Genomic DNA, 14,757 nt, shown 5'->3' with positions numbered 1-14,757 from the left:
ATATTGCATAGTGCTTAGGCCACATACACCTGAAAGAAAAGACTTATAAGCTAAAGTAATTGCATAAAACGCGCGTCAAATTTTTAGAATAAATGTAATAGGGATATGTTCTGTCATGCAATTATGGCAATTGTAGTGGTGCAAACATGACGATGACCAGAACAATCGGACTACAGTTTCTCCTGTGACTCATTGACGTGTGCGCATTTGCAGGTCAGTGGAGGAAGCCAGTGATCAATAAGGAAGTGACAAATTTATATGTAAATAAAGATGCTACGCCAAAAGTGAAATCAAAGCTCCACCAAACCCACTTCCGTCTCGTGTGTCACATCAGCTGTCATCTAAGACCCGGCTAAAGCAATTGAAGTGCCTTAGTCGTGAGTGATTATCTGCCAGGCTATTAATTTAACTTTTCTTGTCAAGTTTATCTAATTTTTAAAATTATCATTGTTAATTCGGATCGTAGTAGATGATGAATCATAAGACATTTCTTTCAAATCATGTAATTGGCGATTGCAATTTTTCCTCCTAGAATCTAAATAGCAGAGAATCCTCGAGGTCATTTAAAACCAATATAAATTGAAAATTCGAGGAAATCCTATGGGCCGGTGTGTCGGTCTTTCCTTCTTTAATTTGGTAGGCCGTAAATCCGCTTTCATAAATTAAATGACATTGACTATGAACAAGTGGGAAATAATAATAGATTCTGATGCCATTCCAGTCTATGCAGTAACCCATTGACTAGACCTTGACAAAGGAGGAGGCCCTCACGGGAGCGTACACGTTAATCTTTTTATCAAGGAGGAATACAGATGTTCAAAGTAATAGCTACTCCATCTGCCTTGAGATGGACGTCAAGAGCGTCTCTCTTCTGCTTCTAGCCTTATCAATGGCTGGTTTTGTAAAGAGTGCAGACAGCTTAGAGCCTGCCACAATTTACATTGTGCATATGGACAAAGCTGCCATGCCTAAGGAATTCAGTACTCACGTCCATTGGTATGCATCGCTGCTTTCATCTGTGAAACAAGTAAACCGGGAGCAGAAGGTAGAAGAAGAGGACTCATATATCTATACATACGATACTGTAATGCATGGTTTCAGCGCCATGCTTACACAGTCTCAGTTAGATTTGCTGGAGGAGATGCCTGGCCACATATCGTCGTTTCCTGATTCCTTGGGAACAATGGATACCACGCATTCCACAGAATTTCTAGGTCTCAGCCCAGATAAGGGCATTTGGCCAGTGTCCCGATCAGGGCAAGACACAATTGTGGGCGTGCTTGACACGGGAATATGGCCAGAGAGCAGAAGCTTCAACGACAAAGGAATGGGACCAGTGCCTGCCAAATGGAAGGGGATTTGCCAGAGCGGCACAGCCTTCAACTCCTTGCTGTGCAATAGAAAGCTGATTGGAGCGCGCTATTTTAACAAAGCTCTGGTGGCCAAGTACGGGAATGCTAGCCTCGTCGATGACTATGATTCTCCAAGAGACTCCAATGGCCACGGAACTCACACATCATCCACAGCAGGAGGTAACTACGTGGATGCCGTCGATTTCTATGGCTACGCTCCTGGTCAAGCTCGTGGCGTGGCCCCTGCCGGCAGAGTCGCCATGTACAAAGTGATATGGTCGATTGGCAGTATGGGATCCGACGCTTTGGCTGCAATGGAGAGCGCGATAAGTGATGGAGCTGACGTTTTGTCCATGTCGTTTGGCTACCGCTCCCCTCCCTATCACCAAGACGCCATAGCCATAGGAGCCTTTGGGGCTGTAAAGGCGGGCCTTGTCGTCGTCTGTTCTGGGGGGAATAACGGGCCGGAACGCGGAGAGATGCACAACGGCGCGCCCTGGATTTTCACCATTGGCGCCAGCACAATCGACAGAGGTTTTACTGCTGCTTTGAAGTTGGGCGACGGTAGCGTTACCCAAGGCTCCTGCTTCTACACTAGCCCTAACAGAAATGAAAGCTACTACATATCTCAGACCAAGCTTGTTTACGAGAGGGGAGACCCTGCATGTAAGAGACACTTTGACGCTGCTGCGGTGAATGGAACAGTTGTGTTGTGCGCGAATATGAGCTCTTTGCTTATAGAAGCTCTAAAGCGTGCCGGAGTCCGGGCGCTTGTTTCGGTGCCCAAGACCGAGAGTTACTCATTGTTTCCAGATGACGATTTCCCAAACGTTGTCATGAAACCAGAAGATGGAGCAGCTCTAGTTAAATACGCTTCTTCGACTACGAGTCCCGTTGTTGAAATACAGTTGGGCATGACAGCTCTAGGCGTCAAACCTGCTCCTTCCATGGCGTCCTTCAGTTCTAGAGGGCCATATCCACCAAGCCAGAATATCATGAAGCCCGATGTTACTGCCCCCGGTGTTAGTATCCTTGCAGCATGGCTTCCGAATACAACAGAAGGAGACAATTATGCGATCCTCTCTGGCACGTCCATGTCATGCCCTCATGCGGCCGGATTGGCGGTTCTGATGAAAGCTGCTCACAGCGACTGGAGTCCTGCAGCGATCAAATCTGCAATCATGACCACTTCTTACACTCTCAGCAATTCCAACAAGGCCATAATCGACCTTGGCTATAGCGGCAACACTGCCACGCCTTTTGATATGGGGGCAGGACATGTGGATCCTAATAGAGCCGTCGATCCTAGCCTCGTCTACGACATCAGCGTTCAAGACTATTCAAACTATCTGTGCACCCTCAATTACACCAACCAACAAATTCAATCAATTACCGGAACCTCTGGTACATGCTCTAGCGGCCTCGATTTGGGGTCGGACGGTCTAAACTACCCCTCTTTCACTGCAATTTTCAACAAGACCTCTGCATCGTCAGTGTCTTATACATTCAAAAGAACATTAACCAATGTCGGAGATGACATATCAAATTATAAGGCAGTTGTTGAGGTACCCAAAGGACTCAAAATCCAGGTGGTTCCAGATGTTCTAGATTTTAAAAAGAAAAGTCAGAAGATAAGTTTTACTGTTGTAATGGAGGTAGAGGAAGGTGTGGGAAACGAATTTGTGTTATACGGGTATTTAAGTTGGATCGATAAGATCGGCCATGTTGTCAAAAGTCCGGTGCTTGCACTCTTTCACTAAGGTTTCTCATCTCTTCTACGTTACAGGACGAGTTCTTTCACTGAAGTTTCTCATCTTTTCTACGTTACAGGACGAGTTCTTTGAAGACCCAAAAAACATTCTCTCTGAGCCACTCTGTCTCCGGTCGTTTGTTTTCTAATACAGACTGAATAATTTTGTTCTTGAGTAATTATTTGCAAGATAAAGTACGCAGGCATGCGAATTTAACAACTGCCTACATTGTCTTTGTGCATCGATGAGAACACAAATAGTATCAAGATTTCCTAAATCTAATCGTCAGTGCATCGTAAATGCTAACGCGCATGCAGTCATAGCTTTGTACCCAGCTATTCTAATGTAAAGCTTCACCCAAACAAATTGCGTAGGGTATCATCGTAGCCTTTTTTCTTCTTTGGTACAATAATTATCATTATCTTTACAAAAGTTGAGGTCCTTCGCCTTGTTGAATGTGATAGGTTATTATTCCCACCCACATGTCAAATTTTGATGGTGCATTATTATTTTTCAGTGATTTGTTAAATTTCAATAGTAATATACAAAACAAGAGTACAATTCTTTAATAGTATTAGGATATGTATTGAGTTATGACTAATAGTAATATATAAAATAAGCGATGTAATGCATCACAAATTTTTAATAGTATTAAGATATGTATTGAATTAAAATAAGGTGAGATCGAAAGTTTAATGTTTTATATTCATTTATAGATATTGATTTTTAGGAAAAAAATACTGGTATAGCAATCTACATGTGAAATCTTATTAATACCTACAAGTTACACAGTAAAAATATCTATTGTACATATATGAATTTCTAGCATTGGCTGCACCTCAAGATAGTATCACTAAGAGCATATAAGTATATTGTAGAGCTCATTATGTGAAATACCAAATCCCTGTGATATAGAGAACTAAACATACAATGTGCTCTCTTTTAAATAACATACATTCATTTTATAAGACTAAATTGTATATGATTTTTATAATGCTAAAACATGTCTAGGTAATTAACAATGTGGATGTTGGGCGTTTATCATCAAGATCAATGTTCAACATTTAGTGACAAACTTTGTGGATGAGTTTTGAATAAACATAATCAGTTTGGGGTACTCCGAGCTAACTTGCATTGGCCCTTGCTAAATCAATAGTTGTAAACAAAAATTATTGACCCATTGCAACCACTCACACTTTTCATACATTTTTAGGTAAGAGACACTTTTATTTTATAAAATTTTAAATGATTGAAATGTCTTATTATTTTTCTTGATCAACACTATGTTTTACTATTATGTTTTACTATTAATACTCTTGATTATAAAAAATGATGACACATTTTTTTTTGTGTGTGGTTTGATTATATGAGGCTTTGTAATGAATATTTGCAAAATGATATTAATTCTAGAAAGATGAATTTATTAATCATGAGAAAGAATAAGAAATGAACAACTAAAAAATGAGAGATAGGAAAACTAATGAAACTTGAGATCATACAACAAGATTAAATTGAATGACAAAGTTTGGAACTCCTTGTAACAATCCATATTTGAATGTGTTAATTCTTATACCAAGAGGGCAAAGAACTTGTCTTCCACCTTTTCTTGAACAAATGGAATTAGATCATATCACCTTTTGAGGTATTTTGATTGGCAAAACAGATAGGTCAGGGGAAGGAAGTAGAGTCAATGGGAACCTCCTTCGAAATCTTCATCAAACTCAACATCGTTGGGGTATCCAAGGGGAATCAAGGAAGATTAGAGGCATGTTGTTATTTTAGGGATTATTTGGGTAAGATCTTAAGAGTGCTTTATTCTCATCTAGCAAATGACTACAATAATATAGTAGAGGCACACACTCTCTTAGATGACATTAGAATAGCACTCAAAATGAGCATCAAGAAGGTTCATATAGAAGGCGATTTTCAATTGGTCACATTGTCCTTGTTATCCTCTTCCATAATCTCATGGGATTTACAATATGACCTACATGAAGTCTGGAGGATGCTTCTAAGATTCTTGTCATATAAGATATCCCATAGTTTTAGAAGTTAACAACTTGGTAGATCATATGGATAACCTAGAAAAGGCATGGCATAGGGGTCAACTTTAGTGGATGAGACCGATTCTGAGGCTTTTTTCACTAGCATAATCTCTCCATCCAACTAGGTGGTTGAGTGGATAACTTGGCTCAAAGATGCACATCGATGGATCTCCCAGATCTTAGCCTTGACATTCTTCCCAAACCTATAGTAATCCTTATGGTATGTGCAACCTCCTAGCCATGGTTGGAATCAACATATTAGACTTACATAGCCTTGGCATTGAGGTAGTACTTACAACATTCAAAGCATATTAGCATCTATACACTAAAAAAAAAAAAAATTAGTGCAATCTAGGAATCAAATTAGTAACAATGAATATCTTGATGTAAAGATGTACATCGATGGGTCTCTAGGATCATAGCCTTGATATTCTTTCCAAACCTATAATAATCCCCATGGTATGTGTGGTCTCTTGGTTGCAGTTGGAATTTGCATATAAGACATTTGAATAGCCTTGCTATGGAGGTATAATTATATCATTCAAATCAAATTAACCACTACAATCTAAAATACATACTACATTCAACAAAATCCATCTATCAAATTACTACTAGTTTGGTTTTCTTGGCCTATACCTATGATTGCCTAGTTTGGGATAGAGCTAGATGTCAAGATGGTTCCTTCCTCGCCCTATTTGACTTGCAATATCCCTTGGGAATGCTCATGTGATGCTGGTTTGTTGGCTATTTGAGGTACATGGTGGAAGGGAATACCTACACCATGGGGGTTTACTTGGGTAGTAGGGGACTTGCTTGACCCACCTATTCTTGTTTTTATCTATCCAATAACCAATGTCAACTATAGATCTCCATTGCCAATAAAATATTTAAAATCACGAGCACAAAATCTACATCTTTGTAATAGTTTCTATGTGAGGCCTCACCCTGACCATCGTAGCATAGTGATATATTATTATTTTAATACTCACGACTCGAGATGTCGAGACACTATTTGATGCTTTGAACATATTATATTATTTCATGTTGTGTGATGTTTACTTTTAGATATTTGAGTTCGTCATTTAATTCTTTATGAACATGTATGTTGGTGAAGTAAGTAAATGCAAGATTCACACTTTGATTATGATATTGTAATGATTAAGAATATGAGTAGGACGAGAGAAACCCTAATTGATTGAAAGATGTATGTTTTAATTTAAATGTGATTCCTTGATACATATATACATATTTGCATGTGATTTTATGGGACTACTGATGTGTGCAATGAGTGTGCAGGATATTTTAGCCGAGGAACCCGATGGAGGAACAGAACTGATCCCTATGTGCCATTTGTGGAAATCCTGTTGTTGGTAACTTAATTTTTACCGTGAGATGTATGCATGTATCTTTCTGTGATCAGTAAATGATAATGTTTCGTAACCGTGTTCTTATAGTGTCACTTGACACTCGTGAATTGTATATGCATTCTAGCATGCTAGTTAGGGTTAACTGTGTAACCTTTGGACCTAAGTCAGACTAAGTTAGTGTCATTTTTGGTAAAAAAAGATTAATTGAGTTTAGTCGCCCCTAATCTGGATTAGTGCTTAATCTACATTTTGGAGTTGTTAGATGGTCCTAAATATTCCTAGCATTTGTTGGGTCCCAAATCAATTCCTAAGGCCTTAAATCATGAAATTTTATACCCAAAGGGTATGGGTATGGGTTGGGGGCATTTTCCACCCCCTAAGCCCCCTTTGTTAACTTTTGAGGTCACTCAAAAAGTCTATTTTTGCTTTAGTGCGAAAATTGAAAGTTGTTACCATGAGTTGAATAACCTCAACTCCACTTAGAGGTTAACCTTAGGTTTGGTTGAGTTAGAAACTTCTATATTTTTAGGTGAGTGGGGGAAGTTATTGCCCTTTTTGGTGGTTGAGTTTGGATCTTATTTAGAGGCCCTTTTTGGAATAGTTTTGGGTTGTTGCCCAATCTCTACTTTTAGAGAGAAGTCTTGAAAGATTGAAGGCAAGGAAGAAAAAACTCTTCTCAATTTGTTCATATTACCATAACCTCTTTGTGAAGGTAGGAGTTCTTCATCTCCTTGTTCATGTTGTTCATATTTCTCATGATGTTTCATGCTTGGTTCATGATTATGCTATTGTTTTGTTTATTGGTATGCTTGTATGTATGTTGGGTATGCTTGGGAAGGATTGAAACCATGTTTTCTTGAATTCTTTTCTTTCATGCTTTTGTTTGAATTTCGAAGTTTTTTTTTATGGGTGTTTTGGCATTACTCACCCTTGGATAGGGCAGAAGTGGTTAATTTCAGGAAAGGTATTCAGTTGGACTCCAACAGTGTAGAGTCTCTTCTCAAGATGAGAAGAGGGAGAGAGGGTAGGGTGTTATAGGCCCCTACCTGTGAGCACAAACCACGTATGAGTTTTGGCATGTAAGAATGGAAGAACAAAAGTTCTTGAGTTATAGCCCTAATTTGGCACCTATTTTGGTGTTATGTCTAACATCTCCTGTTGGAAAAATCCACCTTTCCCTAGTTTTGATTCAATGTTGAACCCTGTTCTGAAGAACTAGTATGGATATGAATGTTTGATTTAGTTTTCTTGTTATGTTGTTTTGTCACCTGGTCAGTTCTCATTCCCTCCACGACCTCAGCAATGTATTATCAAAAATGAAATGGGTCTCTTGTTAAGGGCCATGAAAGAAATTTAATTTGATTTTTGTAATTTCAGGATTGGAATCCTATGTAAATTGTATTTAAAAACTTTTTTGTAATGGCAACGACACCGAGTTTTCTTCCTGGTTCTTTCTCGGCAGAGCCTTTGAATCAGGTTGTCAATAAAATAGTGATTGAGTAATATCGCTTCTCATGAGATTTTCATATTTTCTTCTAGTTATAAGAATGAATATCAAAATGGGATAAATGATGATGTTCAATTTTGCAAAAAAAAATCACTTTTCAAAAATGTTAAGATAAATTTTTTGTTATGTTGGGAACTTGATTTGGTTCCGTGCTTATTAGGGGAAAAATTTTCTCTTGTTTTATTTTGATAACAAACCATTAAACTCTATGATTAATCTAACTTCAAAATAAAATAAAATTATATTCCCCTTGGCAATTTTTAGCATTAGCAATTCAAACACTTAGGAAAAAAAAAATTCTTAGAGTAAAAATACTCTCTAGTTTTTGTATGGGAAACAAATAAATTCTCCCCTTGTGACAGAGAATCTTACAGGAATCTTTTATATCCTTGAAGTAAATAAATAAGCTTACTTTTAATAACTAAATAGACAAAATAAATCAATATGAAAGCATAGAACAAATATATATTTTCTACCAAATTAATTTTTGCATTAACTCCCCCTTACCTTGGTGCTAGCTCTTGGAATGGGCTTGAGAAAGTTTTAAAAAAAAGTCAATATAAGCATGCTGTGGGTGACATCACCCCTGTACTTTCCCAATCCTTGTTTGCTGTAGTGAATCACATGGGAGGATGCGCTAGAGGTTTCTAGTCTTTATTTGAAACTGCATTGAATGATTTTCAACTTGCCTTTTTCTTGCACTTGGGTCGCCATTTTTTTTTGAAGTTTCATGCAATTCTTTTTATGTGGGGCATGCCTACCCATAGTGCACCTAGCCAGCGCTTGGGCAGCATACCCCTGTCCTTGTCTGCTAGCTTTTGGGGTGTAGGGTGTAGGGTGTAGTATAGGGGTTAGTGGTAGGTTTGGTTTATGTTTTAGTTAACTTAAGTTAGAGATTATTATTATTGTTTTTTTGTTAGTTACGGTAAGATAATATATATTGATTTAGTATTAGAAATGAATGCTTATTTAATAAATCTATTGTTTTAAATTTGTCTCAAGTTAAAGGTAATTAGTTTGTTTTAAAAATAAGTTTATTTTTCTAGATTAGTTTAGTTATTTTATTTAGTGTTTTAGTTATTGGTTCTTTTTAGTAGTATTGGTTTAGTTTGTAAATGTTAGTTTAGAATTAGAGTTATCTTAGTTTAAGAGATAGTGTAGTTTAAATGAGAAATGTTAATATTTGAGATTAATCTAGAAAATTAGATTTTAATTAAGTAACAATTTAATTAGTATTTTCAAAGTCTCAAGTATATTTCGTGTTAGTTATTATCTTGTTTATTAAGATAGCACTAACTGAGTAGTTAGATTGTAATTGTTAAATTTATATTTAAATTAAATAGAGTTTTAACCAATAAGTTTGTTATGTTTAAATCAAGTTTATGTTAGACTAATAAGATAATGAAATTTGTTTGCATAGTTAAAATTTAAGATCAATTTATATTGTTGCTCACATAATTTCAATATATCGTTGAAATACTAATGTAATAGCGAACCAAATGTTTATACCAATTTAATAACGAGAATTTAACTTTATCGATGTATTTCTTCTCATGATTATAAACTTATGATGAGTGTAGTAAAGCTATTCTTACACTTGCAAAATTAACTCTTGAACTTTAGTGAACCTTATTATTATCAATTTTAAAAAAAAAACAAAATTGTGTACTTTTGCCGTCATATTTTGGGCACGACATTTTGGTATCAAAGCCTATGTTTCAACATTAGGAACCTTAAACCATTGTGCTTCTTAAATCTAACTCAAACATTTAATTGTGTAGATGCCTCCTGTTACTCAAAGCAATCGGCAAGGCAGAGGTCGTAGGGAAAGGGGTGGTAGAGCGGGACAGGAGGATGGACCACCACCACCTAACCCAAACTAGGACATTATAGATGCCCTTCAGACATTGATCGGTGTAGTTCAACAGAGGGTAGTACCTATAGTTTAGCCTAGACAACAGATTCTCGTAGTGGTAGTAGAGGGACCTAGAGGAGGCGATCCCAGAGGTAGAGAGAGGACTAGGAGTTGCCCACCAAGACAGTTAGAGGGATGGGGTGAGCATGAGGTGAGTCAATACACCAGAGAGGACCCCCACTTGATAGACCTCCTAGGCATATAGGAGATGATATCAGGGAATTGATTCAACTTGGGCAACCATTATTTACTGGTTCCACTGAGGGGATAGTAGTAGAGGCATGGTTACAAAGCCTGCAGCGGTGCTTTGGGTTACGTCCTTATGAGAGTAATCTAAAGGCATGTCTAACAGTCCACTAGCTTAGAAGAGATGCCTCTAATTGGTGGCATCAGGAGGAGACTATAGGAGGAGTGAGGATGGATACCCTCACATGGGAGTCATTCTTAGAGAGATTTCAAGAGAGGTACCTGTCAGAGCATTTCAGACATAAGCCAATAGAGGAGTTTCATTCTTTATATCAGAGGGGTCTTACAGTAGCTCAGTACGAGAGAAAGTTTCTTGAGATCCTTCCTTATGTTGAATACATGAAGGATGAAAAACTATGAGTATATCACTTTATCATGGGTTTGAATTTCTCACTTCAGGTTCTAGTTCAGATGGCCTTCCCTACCACCTTCAGATAGGTAGTGGAGATAGCACTAGTTGCTGAGGATACTCAAGGTAGACAGGAGTCATGGGATCGGTCTCAGAATCAAAACTCTACCCAGTAGAAACCCCCTTGGAAAGGGAATCAGAACTATATAGCAGGGTCCTCTAAGGGCCAATAGACTCAGCAATAGAAACCATAGTAGCAGTAGTAGCAAAAGCCTTCTCAAGGTTATCAGGGCTCCAAGCCCAAGTAGTGGAAGTCACAGGGTCCCAAGCAAGATCAGAAAGTATAGGCCCCATCACAGTCAGCGAAGACTCAACAATGTTTTAGGGGTGGATACAATGGATCTAGTAGGTTAGGAGGGCCATAACAGTCCGGATCATAGGGTGCATGATCTTATACCCGAGGACCATGCTACACTTGTAGTGGCATGGATCATATTGCTAGAGATTATCCACAGAGATAGGCATTTGGTGGATAAAGAGAGGCTTGTTCAGAGCTGACAGTTGGTGACATGGGCAGATCCCCCAGAGTTTTTGTAGCGGTTGACAACTACTAGGTTGAGCATCAAGCCATAGTTATCGAGGCAGCAGGTATTATACAGGGCCGTATGGTTGCAATTTTATTTGATTCTGGAGCTACTAACTCTTTTATATCACCATATGTATTGGAGTGTTGCGAGCTAGTGGCAGTTAGACAGGATGTCAGTTGGGAAGTAGAGTTAGCTTCGGGAGCCAGAGTGTCAGTTAGTTCCTTGGTGTAGAATTGCCAGATGTAGATTGGAGACATGCCCATGATGTCTGATCTATGCATTACACCTCTAGGTTCTTATGATGTTGTTCTTGGCATGGATTGGCTTTATGCCCACAGCGCCAAGATGGATTGTTGACAGAAGAGGGTGGAATGTGTGGATGATGATGGTATCTCTTGGGAGATCTTTGGAGTGAAGAGACTTGTATCCCTTCGTATGATTTCCCCTATGCAGCTTAAACGGTGCATGCGAAAGGGTTGTCATTTGTTCGCTATCACCATTAGTGAAAGAGAGGAAGATTCAGAGGGGGAGCCATCCCTCAATGATTTTTCAATCCTGTGGGAGTTTGCAAATGTGTTTCCTTCAAAGCTCCCTGGTATGCCTCCTCCTAGAGCAGTGGATTTTCATATAAACCTTGTACCAGGAGCTGAGCTAGTTTTGAGAGCACCATACAGGATGACTACTCATGAGCTCGGTAAAATAAAGGCTTAGTTGGAGGAACTCTTAGAGAAGCCCTGGCATATTCAACCTAGTGTGTCACCTTGGGGTGCACTAGTGATCTTCGTCAAGAAGAAGGATGGGTCACTTAGGTTGTGTATTGATTATCGGTAATTGAACAAAGTGACCATCAAGAACAGATATCCTCTTCCTAGAATCAATGATCTCTTTGACTAGTTGTAGGGTGCTCAAGTATTTTCAAAGATTGATCTGAAGTTGGGTTATCATCAGTTGAGGATTGTGGATAGTAATATCCCCAAGACTGCTTTTTGTACTAGGTATGGTCACTACGAGTTCACCGTGGTACCATTTGGCCTCATGAATCCTCTAGCTGTATTCATGAGCCTCATGAATGGAGTATTCTGTACTTTTTTGGATAAGTTTGTGGTTGATTTCCTTGATGAAATTTTGATCTATTCTCATGATGAGAAAGAGCATGAAGGGCACCTGAGACAAGTATTGCAAAAGTTGAGAGACAATCAATTGTTTGACAGCTTGTCGAAGTGTGTATTCTACAGACCTAAGATACATTATTTGGGCCATGTCATATCAGGTGATGGTGTCTCTGTAGACCCATCAAAGATTAGGGCCATCATGGATTTGCCAGCACCCACTAGTGTCACTAAAGTGAGGAGCTTTATGGGGCTAGCAGGGTATTACCGACATTTCATTCCAAGATTCTCTAGGTTGGCACACCCAATCACATCTCTTCAGAAGAAGGGGAAGAAGTATGAGTGGACAGAGAAGTGTGATAGAGTTTTTCAAGAGCTCAAGAGAGCCCTCATGAGTGCACTGATTCTTGCAGTACCTGATCCTTCTGTGGATTTTGTGGTGTGCACTGATGCATCTTTAGATGTTATAGGGGAAATCCTTATGCAAGGTGGATGACCTATTTCCTTTGAGTCTAGGAAGTTGAAGAATCATGAACTCAATTATCCTACTCACGACCTAGAACTTGCGGCAGTGGTTCATGCTTTAGTAAGATGGCGACACTTCCTTCTAGGTCATAGATTTGAGCTTCATTCTGACCATCAAAGCTTGCAGTACATATTTTCTCAGCCAAACCTTAATGCTAGGGAAAGAAGGTGGATGGAGTTTCTTTATGAGTACAATTTTGATGTTCATTACATCAAGGGAAAGGAGAATGTGGTTGCAGATGCCTTAAGTAGAAGGTGCCATGAGATCTCATCTATGAATACTTGCACTAACTTGAGAGAGCGGATCTTACAACACTTACCTACAGATGAGCTTTATGTAGAAGTAAGTCAGGTAATGCATTCTCAGAGACCCTTGGAAGGGAAGTATTCAGAGTTTTCCTTGGAGTTTGATGGACTTTTGCATCATAGAGGACGTATGTATGTACCTTCCATTGGGGGTTTGCACGAGCTCATTGTACTTGAGGCTCACAGAGCACCTTATGTAGTGCACCCCAGTGTTAAGAAGTTGCATGCAAATTTGAGGTAGTTGTATCACTGGCCAGGCATGAAAGTACAGATCGCTAGCATAGTTGTGAGATGCCTTGAGTGTCAAAGGGTAAAGGCGGAGCACCATCATCCTGGTGGGCTTTTTCAGCCACATGAGATTGCAGAGTGGAAGTGGGATACTATATCTATGGATTTCATTGTTGGTCTCGCCATGTCATCTCGCTACCATGATGCCATTTTGGTGATAATTGACACATTGACCAAGGTTTCCCATATCTCACCCGTGCGTACTACATACACAGCATGAGACATAGTTTAGGTGTTCCTCCAGGACATTGTCAGACTTCATGGTGTTCCTCGTAAGATCGTCTCTGATAGAGACTCATTGTTCACTTCATCATTCTAGAGAGAGTTGCAAGCAGCTTTGGGCACTAGGCTCAATTTTAGTACAGTGTACCATCCTTAGACCAATGGTTAGACTGAGCAAGTAAATCAAGTTTTGGAGGACATGCTACATATGTATGTGATGGACCATTAGGTCAAATGGGAGGAATACCTACATCTTGTCGAGTTTTCTTATAACAATGGGCACCATTCCTTAATAGGTATGCCACCTTATGAGGCCTTATATGGAAGACCATGTAGGACACCCTTGAGTTCGGACAGAATCGAGGATCGAGTATCTATTGGTCCTCAGTTAGTCAAGGAGATGGAGCAACAGGTGACCTTGATTGGACAGTGCCTGAGAGAGGCACAGGATAGGCAGAAGAAGTATGCCGATGCGAAGAGGACAGGTCGAGAGTATTGAGTTGGTGATAGAGTGTTCTTAAGGGTGCGACCGCACAAGAGTCTGATTCAATTCAGAAAGGGCTCTAAGTTGGCACCCTAGTTTGTTGGCCTGTTCGAGATCCTAGAGAGGATAGGACTTGTTGCATACTGTTTAGCTTTGCCACCTAGTTGGTCATGCATCCACGATGTGTTTCAAATTTTAGTACTTAGAGGATACATTTATGATGAGTCTTAGATTATAGATTAGGATGCTTTGCAGGTGGAGTCAGATGGACAGCTAGCACTGGAGCCTATCTGTATTATTGCTCAATGGACCCTAGCACTTCGAGGCTGAGAGCTGGACCAAGTTAGGGTCTAGTGGGATTATTATGATGAGGTCATAGCTTCATGGGAGGATGCAGCATGGATGTAATCTCAATAGTCTTATCTTTTTTATGAGCTCTAGGAGGAAGTTCATGCCTAGTGGGGGAGGATGTGAGGCCTCGCCCCGACCCATCATAGCATAGTGATACATTATTATTTTGATACTCATGAATCGAGATGTCGAGACATTATCTGATGCTTTGAACATATTATATTATTTCATGTTGTGTGATTTTTACTTTCAGATATTTGAGTTCGTCATTTAATTCTTTATGAACATGTATGTTGGTGAATTAAATAAATGCAAGATTCACACTTTGATTATGATATTGTAATGATTAAGAA

At 39.2% G+C, this 14,757-nt stretch overlaps 1 pseudogene across 1 annotated transcript; it reads left to right on the top strand.

The window, feature by feature from the left end:
- The first annotated feature begins 640 nt into the window (after positions 1–640).
- On the top strand, positions 641–3,580 carry LOC149535529 (subtilisin-like protease SBT3 pseudogene; annotated as a pseudogene). Its single transcript, XR_016356927.1, has one exon. The product of XR_016356927.1 is annotated as a subtilisin-like protease SBT3 pseudogene (transcript).
- Positions 3,581–14,757: the final 11,177 nt, after the last annotated feature.

This window comes from Cupressus sempervirens, chromosome 10, assembly GCF_028749045.1.
Source record: "Cupressus sempervirens isolate cs-2001-9-10 chromosome 10, ASM2874904v1, whole genome shotgun sequence".
Classification (NCBI taxonomy): Eukaryota; Viridiplantae; Streptophyta; class Pinopsida; order Cupressales; family Cupressaceae; genus Cupressus; species Cupressus sempervirens.
Note: the sequence above shows the minus strand (reverse complement) of the source record. Positions and strands in the feature narration are given on the sequence as shown.